The sequence below is a fragment of the Pinus tabuliformis genome, chromosome 1_1 (genome assembly GCF_031772625.1).
Source record: "Pinus tabuliformis cultivar Carrire ecotype Pingquan chromosome 1_1, CPIR1, whole genome shotgun sequence".
NCBI lineage: Eukaryota > Viridiplantae > Streptophyta > Pinopsida > Pinales > Pinaceae > Pinus > Pinus tabuliformis.
Window position 1 is genome coordinate 226,287,708 of NC_142297.1, and position 9,317 is coordinate 226,297,024.

Sequence of the window (9,317 nt, forward strand, 5' to 3'; positions counted from 1 at the left end):
AATTGGGTATCTCTCGAAATCTTCATATCTTGCCCAACATTGCCACGTCATCACATGCCTACCATGTCATCATGCCATGCTGAAGCTCTAACAACCTTGGGAATTTGGAGAAATTGAGACATGGGTTTTGTTCCTCTTATCCTATAGACCAATTTTGACATAATATACATCAAATTCTGTCAAGTTTTGCCCCTGTTAAGCGTCCTCGAAATTCTGCCACATCATCACTCTGAAGTGGATGATCTCTATTGCCTTTGAGGATTTGCAAAATCTGAAAGATGGGGTTTTGTTCCTCTCATTGAGTAGACCACTTTTGATGTCATGCATGTCACAAACAATCAAATGGTCTACTTGAAAACCCCCATTGGAAACTTTCCCTGTATTGTTGACCAAGCTTGATCAAGCTATAACTAGCCACCATATGCTTAGATTGATAAAACTTCGTGACATGGAATCCTCTCATCACGCTCTATAATATGAGACTAGGTTGACTTTTTGACCACTTGGACCATTTTTGCATTGGGAATCTTGAAGTACCTCGGGAAATGTTAATGTTGTCACAAGAGACTGCTATATTGCACCAAAAATCATATATTTCATGAGTAATATCGCACCAAAGCAAAGGTCACATATAAAATCTATAGACACTAACCATATGGAATGACATAGGTGCACCTTGATGTCGGCTGGACTAGTCCATACATCAATGATCACCCGTACAAATGCAGGGTCACCTAAAACCATGAGTCCGCATGAGAAGCCTACCCAGGTCCTCCATTCTAATCAGGGACGAGATCTCCTAGTTGAAGCTTTCAAGGTATAGGGCATGGTCTAACCAAACAAGATAGGTACAGACTCAAACTGACAAGACACAGGTCTAGGAGAACTAATACAGGGCCTCACATGGTTTTTATATTGCTTTGACTTGTGACCTTGCGCTTACAATGCTGGTGAATGATGCATTGGAAAAAATCTATGTACCCCCATTGGCAGAGGGGAACAAGGCACGTCAACAAAACATTGTGATCTTGTATAACAGACGAGCAGAAGATGCGGAGGCTGGTCGTTGTGTACAAGTTTTACTCTGCTTGTGTTCTCTATTTGGAGTTATGCTGTTCGGTAAATGCCATATTCAATATGAACAGACATTGATTTATTTTTTCTGCTAGAAGTGATCATTTCCTTTTATGTTCTCTTTATATAATAAGAATTATGGAACTCAGGGAATCACACAGTTTGGGAAATTTGCCAAATTTTTATTGTAATTTGGACCAAGCCACCTAAGTGATTATTGATATGGTCAGTTTCTCTTGGCCTGCAACAATTTGCAGGACTACAAACCATACAAAATGGGTGGCATACACAATCTGGGTTTGTGAATGATTTGACAGGCCATTTAAACTCGCAATTCTTTAAGTTACTGTTGGCTGAAGTGTCTTGTTTAAAGCTTCATTTGAAAATTAGGAATACAAGTGCATGTGTACATTCTGAGTGTAATTGATTTAGAGAACTCTAGTATTTTGGCAGATTGTAGAGAAAGCTCTCGATGGCTTCTTGTGATTGAAAGAAGGTTAGGAAATTGGGGAGCGAGGAACAAATGATGTAGAAAGAACTCCTATAAGTTAAAGCCCAATGTTTAAATGCCAAAGAAATCAGCTAACTTGTTGCTCTATGGATGATAACATATAAATGAAGACGGTCGAGGATAAATTTCCCTTTGATTAAAGCATAGGAGAGCATTGGACACAACTCAGATGGCAATATATCAACATTCTGGTTCTCATGTGATATCATGATTTGCCAAAGGTAATAGAGTGTTATGAATCAGGTTGAAAAATATCTTTCTCGTACTGAGTAACTATTATATTTAAGGAAAAAAAAATTCTGTAGTTGTTTGAGGTGTTTGTGATGCCAGAATTAGTGAACCTTCTTTGGCATTTGCCAGATGGGCTTCTCTATTGTGCTGTAATTTCACTTGTGATCAATGATTACTTAACCTCCCTATTGGGGTGGTGCTCTATCTCTAACTACTTATGGAAGAGGGTACAATTTATAATTGGAGTCTGTCTTTGGCTTAGTGTTTTTTTAATGAAGTGGTTGTTCGATGAAATAGAGTCTTTTATCTTTATCATTTTTCATGGGTCTGCCATGATATACATTTGATTCTGAAGACTAGTTGAAGAAGGTTTAGGGATCATTTGAATGATTATTTGTTGTATAAGACATGACTGAAATTTGACAAGTTATCCGCACATTCCTCTATGAAATTTGAAGAATGGAATGAAAGAGCTATTGCAGGTTACTTTTAATCATTTTAGAGTAAATGATTAAAAACATGGGGCTAGATGGGCTCTTGCAAGCATGATATCTCACTTTTCTTTTTCAAGTTTAGTACTACCAATGATAAGTGATCTGTTACCCGCCATGTCAGTAAGGGTACACATATTTTTGCAGCACATTTCGCCGCATTGTAAGCCCAAATTCACAAGTCAAAATCCTTTTAACAACCATGTGAGGCGGTATCCTAGAGCTTATGTTTGGTCGGACCATGGCCGGTCCCTTTGGGTTCATATCCGACTCCATTCGTCTTAGAAAGGATCAGAGGTCCTTGGATGGGATTACATGAGGACTCATGGTTTTAGAGGAGTCTACTTATATAGGGAGGGATGATCACTAGTGTATAGGCCAGTCCAGCTTGCGGCAGGGTGCATGTATGTCTTATTGCATGGCTATGTGTCTATTGAGTCTGTATGTGGCCTTGGCCTTGGTGCAATATCCCTCAGAGGTTTTTCAACATTACAGTGTCACAGAGTTATTTTTCATGTTTTTGAGACAACTCATGTTAAATTTTCGGCTTGATGAGAAAATGACATGCCATGCAGAAAATTTTCGAAATAGTGAAGGCATTGTCAAGTTACAACTGGTCAAAGTTGGTCAATAGTTACTGCAGGTTTCCAGGTGGCAAAATAGGGTCAACGTTGAATAGTTTTAGACATGCATTATGTGAAAAGTGGTCTATACGAAAAGAGGAACAAAACCCATGTATCATATTTTCCAGGTTCCTCGGGGTGTTAGAGATCTAGCACAGGGGCATGATGATGTAGCAGATGTATTGATGATGTGGCAACACAGGAAATGATATGGAAAACTGGTGCAAGACCCAGGTGAAATCAAGGCAGGTTACAACAAACCTAGGTGGCAGAATCATCAAATTCACGAAGGCATTGGAGATCAAGCCAAAAGGTGGTGAAGTCAAGTTTATTATTTATTAATGGTCAAGTCAACTAGCCGTTAGAGGAGGAAAACCCGAATGGCAGGAAGACCCCTATGAATTTGGAACCTCTAGGTAACCTCTTTCATATTTTATAATTGGAGAGCACTAACAGTCTTTATCAGCTCCTCAATTGTATTGTTTAGGACATCTCTGATTTACACTTTTATGTTGATTTTGGATTTGTTTTGATTGAGATTATAGTAGATTGGAGATGCCTCATATACTCCCTTGTTATAATAGAAAGTTTGGATTTCTAAGCTGAATGATCAGTGTTCGTCCTCATCTTTCATTTTTTTCTTCCTGTGTTTTGAGTATATCTGTTGAGAGCCAGAGAAACTTCCTATCATTTAATCTCAGAGATGTTTACGAATTGAAGCTGAACACTATATTATATATCTATCACTGTATGAAAACAAATCATTACAGTGAAAAGAAATGGTTTTGGTTAATTGGATAGGGGGTTATTGTAGAATGCTTATTTTCTGTAACGACATTTCCTGAAGAACTTTTTAAGTAGGTATGGCTGAAATAGGAAAAGTTGTATCCTATATTTAAGATCTTATAAGTTTTTTATGCAATGCCAGCCATGCTTAAGCCTCTCACCATTTGATTACATATAATGCATAAGCATTTAAAGATTCATGGAAAATAAATGATTGGTTTTTTAAGTATTCTCCTTTTTAGTCCTATTAGGATTTTGTTCTGAATAGTCTATTTTTCAAGATTCAGATCCTGATCGGCCTAAAAATGACAAGGCAACGATTCTTGGAGATACCATTCAGATGTTGAAGGAGTTGACTGCTGAAGTAAAACGCTTGGAGAAAGATCAAACGTCTCTGGCAGAAGAATCTCGTGATGTAACTTTCATGTCTTTATACCTATAACTTAAGCTTGTGGCTGAGAGCATTTACATGGTCAAGTCAGTTTTTCCAGATAAGTGTGATTCTTTGTGTCTGGTGTTAATCTTTTTGGCGTGTGTTTTGCATTGACTCAACGAGCAGCTTGCACAGGAGAAGAATGAACTTAGAGAAGAGAAAGCTACATTGAAGGCAGAAATTGATCAGTTGCAAAGTCAATATGAACAACGTGTACAAGCAATGTTCTCATGGACAGCTATGGATCCGACAATGATGATGGGGGCACCCCCTTTCCCATACTCTGTGCCAGTTCCCCATCCAGGATCAACTACAGTTCCTGATTCACACCCTACCCCACTGCAAGGTCATGCACAGGCTCCTCTCAAGGCACCTCCTTTTGTTCATGTTCCCGTTCCTCCAGGACTATTCCCATGCACCCCTCTTTTCAGACATATCCATTCTTTGGAAATAGGAGCACTGATGGAAGTAATCCATATCTAGCATTTCCACTATATTCTTCTCCAATAAATTCACACACTCACGTTGAAAGACCATCAGCACAGTATCCTTCATCTGTACAACCTCTGCCAGGCTACCTTGTACACTTACAGCAACATCCAGGGAATCGACCTTAGAGCACAACTGGTACATCTCAGTCTATTGGTGCAACAATATCAACTCAAGCTTCTGGTGAAAATCTTGAATCTCAACAAGAAGGCAAGTCAACGGCAAGTGATATATCAAATGGTCATCGAATAAACAATGGGCCCAGGTCATCTTCAAATCATTCTGGTAGCAGAACTGACCACATGGATGCTAACCATATTGTTTTGCAACTAAAGACTCCGGGTTCAATGCCAGAAGCCCCTCATCGTCAATCTAACCACTCCTATTATGCTTCCGAGGAGCAGGAGCAGATGCAGGTGAAATAATAGGACTATATGGATGTATTATTGAAGTCATTTAACTAATCAAAGATTTCAGCTTGAACCTGATTTTTTTATGAATTCACTTTTTCTAGAACTTACAGGAGGTGTCATCTGAAGTCAGAAAAGGAAAGAGCTCACCAAGTGATGATAGCTCTGTTCGTGTGGGTCACTAACTTTTGGAGAAGGTTTGTGTTAGGGGGCTGTCGCTTTGTCATTGTGTTCACGATGCCTCTTCTAGCAGCCATGGAAATGAGGATTCGGTGAAAACCAAAAGCAGTCAGTCATCAACAGGAAAAGAGTGACATATTGCATACAATCGGATTATGTATGAAGATGAGGTGCATGATGTATTGTATCCCAGGATGCCCTCTCCTTTGTCACCTTTAGAAAATTTCGATTTGATCTTTGGAATTTTCTCCTTTTTCTTTATTATTTTCTTTTCTGGTTCAACTTAAGTGCAATTAGAAAATAGAATACATGAACATTGATTGGTCTATTTAATGCCAAACGATTCTTCACAATGTACATGCCCATGTAACATATCAAGCAATCAAAGAAGAGTCCATTCTAACGAGAGAACAGGTGATGTCAAATTTCATTCATCTTGTTAAAGAAGATATTACAGTTAAATTTGCAAATATGGTCTGCGTTTCAACTTCTGACTGTTCGGTTTTAGGCTTGTCTGCAAGTAGTTTTATAAATATGTTTGGCCCCGTGAGCAATGTATGTGATTTTGCACTTTTTAGTTACTCACAGTTTGTACCATGAGATACGTATATATGGTGCATCTTTTCGAAGTCGAAGCAAATGTGTTTAAAACCTTATACATGTTAGTTTTCAGATGGCACACTATTCCAACATTGAAGTTGTTTGTACCTTAAGCATGCAGAAAGGTAATAAAATTTGTGATAAAATTTGTGTTGGCTGTTTGGTTTCAGTTATAGTAGTACCGAAAATGTAAGCATTGATAAAGCACGCTGAATGTAGAAATTATTTTGTAAGCTTCTTTTGTGTACTGACAATTTTATGTGGTTTTCTAAATAAACTTAGGGACATTCTATGACTTGTTCAATTTTGTTATGAAATATGGGTGGTAGATGGGAACCCTATGTAACAGGTTTACAGTTCGCTTGCAGCTGAATTACTATTATTTATAATAATATAAAGATAGACACTACTTTTAAAACATGGCACATTTTACTACATTTTTATATGATAAGATTGTTAAATTGTCTGCAACAGTAATAATGGTGTCTGCTACATCCATGGAGCTCTGCTTAAAGTTCAAATATTGATGGTGTTTGTATCAATTAATGCTACTGGAATTTTAACTCACTTGAAAGTTGAAATATTAATATTCATTACGTTTCTCATCAAACAATAACCTGTCGGGAATTTCTGGTTATTCCAAACAAAATACAGTGGAAAAATCCTCTGTTTCCACTGTCCAGAATTTTCTAATAAATTCCGAAACAACAAAAATATGAACAGAGAGCAATACTCTGTTTTCTGATAATTCAAAAACACAAGAACAGAGCATAAAATAATACTCTACTTTGCCTCAGGATAAAAAACTGATCAAAATAATACTCTGTTTTTGACACAGAAAAATACTCTATTTTTAACTCAGAAAAACAGAAAAATTCGTTCTCTGGAAACGGTGTTGCAGCAACACAGTTTTTTTTCAGTTGTTGTTCGTGGTGTTGCAGCAACGCTGTTCGTGGTGTTGCAGCAACGTGATTTTTGACGTCAAGTATTTTTCGACTTACGGTGTAACAACAACGTGATTTTTGACGTCAAGTATTTTTCGACTTACGGTGTAACAGCAACATGAAATCTTTGACAAAATAACTTTTGGTGTAACAGCAACGCACAGAAAGAAATTTCTATTTATGAAAATAAACCAACAGATAAAACTAAGTCTTCCTCACGTAGAGGGATCTTCACAAAATATTATGCTAAAGAGCATCTTCCTCTTGATAGAGGGATTACAAGAGGAACGCTTCAGTGCCACAAAACAACTATCTCAGAAAATTTCAGCACTGTTGTGCAATATAAAAAAAACTCTCCTGTTCTACACTGCTGTGTGTTACAAAAGGACTTTCAACCTATTTCCTCTCTATATTCTACTTCTGTTTCTGTTTCTATTTATAGTGTGGGAAAGGGTCTTCACCGCTTTAACTTGTTGATAAAGTTTCTGTTGTTCATAATGAACAGATCTGATCTTTTGCTGTATTTTTGAGTCGGTGGTGATGAAATCTATGGTTGATAAATGCTACGTCGGCTCGAGGCTGGTTCTTTTCTCTTTCATTCGTTCTGCTCATTAATATGGTTGTTGAGAAGTAATGATGTAATGTTGTATCTGATCTTCATCCTTTGGGAAACACAAAAATAATTAAAGAGTGAAAAGATGGTAATGGCGGTGACATAAAAGATCGGAAGAAAATGTGGGGCGTCGGATCACGACAAATGAATAAAGTAGCTGCTGCTGTTCTGTTCACTGCAGTTGAAATTATAATTTCAACACTCCCCTTTAATTTCAACTACTGGGTTATCAGTCATACCCAGAAGTTTCCTTAAAAACTCAAAACTTTTCTAATCCAATGGCTTTGTCAGAATATCTGCAACCTGTTCCTGAGTCCTGCAATGTTGTAAAATGATTTCTCCATTGTTCACCAATTCTCTGATGTAGTGAAACTTTGTGTCTATGTGTTTTGTTCTCTTGTGGAATACAGAGTTCTTGGATAATGCAATAGCTGAGCTATTGTCACAAAAAATAACTGTTGTTGTTGCCTGCTCCTGGCATAGACTTCTCAACATTCTCCTCATCCAAACCGCTTGACATGCTGCTGCTGTAGCTGCCACATACTCTGCTTCTGCTGTAGACAATGCCACTATTGGTTGTTTCTTGGAAGCCCATGAAATGGCTCCTGAACCTATGTGAAAAATGTAACCAGATGTGCTTTTCCGGTCATCTACACTTCCAGCCCAATCACTATCTATGTATCCAACTAAATTTGAACATTCTGAAACAGTATAAAATATGCCATACCTTTTTGTACCTTTAACATACCTCAGAATTCTCTTTGCTACCTGCCAATGTGTTTCTTTTGGCTTCTCCATGAATCTGGAAATTAAACTAACAGCATACATTATGTCTGGCCTAGTTGCAGTCAAATACATGAGGCTGCCAACTATGCTCTTGTACACACTAGGGTCAAAATGTTTGCTGCTGTCCTCTTTGCTGAGTTTTAATCCCATCACTGTGGGAGTGATTGCTGTCTTGCTGCCCTGCATGTTAAATCTGCTCAACACTTCATTTACATATTTTGCCTGTGAAATAAAAATTCCATTTTTATTTTGATCTACTTCTATTCCTAAGAAGTATCTCAGCAAACCCATGTCAGTCATCTCAAATTCTTCTTTCATGACTGATTTGAAAATTTTCAATGAGGTAGTCATCATTACCTGTAAAAATCACATCATCAACATATAACACAACAATTAAAATTTTACAGTCCTTTTCTTTGATGTAAACAATGGGTTCTCCCTCACACTTCTCAAATCTGTTCTCCAGTAGATATGAATCTATCCTACTGTACCACGCTCTTGGTGCTTGGTTCAACCCATAAAGAGCTTTCTTCAATCTGCAGACTTTGTGCTCTTGGCCTTTCTTCTCATAGCCTAGAGGTTGCTCGATGTAAACCTCTTCCATTAATACTCCATTCAAGAATGCTGACTTCACGTCCATTTGGTAAACTTTCCATTTGTTTTGTGCTGCTATGGACAGCACTGCTCTTACTGTTTCCATTCTTGCAACTGGTGCGAAAGTCTCCTCATAATCTCTCCCATACTGCTGCTTGTATCCCTTGACAACAAGTCTTGCCTTATGCCTTTCTATCTTGCCTTCAGCATTACTCTTGGTCTTGTAGACCCATTTAACTCCAATGACTTCTTTACCTTTTGGTAGATCAACTAAATCCCATGTCTTATTTTTTTCTATGGCATTCATCTCTTCATCCATAGCTTCTATCCATTTCTTATCTTTAATTGCTTCTTCGAAATGAACAGGGTCATCAACACTACAATACAAAGCAAACAGGGAATTCATTCCTTCATCATAAATATCACTTAAATTTCTGAATTTCTTACCTCTTTCATTCGGTGTGCAAGTGCTTGTAGATGCACTTGAATTTCCTCCTTGTGGTGTGCTTGGAGAAGCACTCTCATTTCTCCTCAAGGGTGTCTTTTGCAGTT

The 9,317-nt window shown here is 37.8% G+C and overlaps 1 pseudogene; it reads left to right on the plus strand.

The window, feature by feature from the left end:
- The first annotated feature begins 944 nt into the window (after nucleotides 1-944).
- On the plus strand, nucleotides 945-5,605 carry LOC149212362 (uncharacterized; annotated as a pseudogene).
- Nucleotides 5,606-9,317: the final 3,712 nt, after the last annotated feature.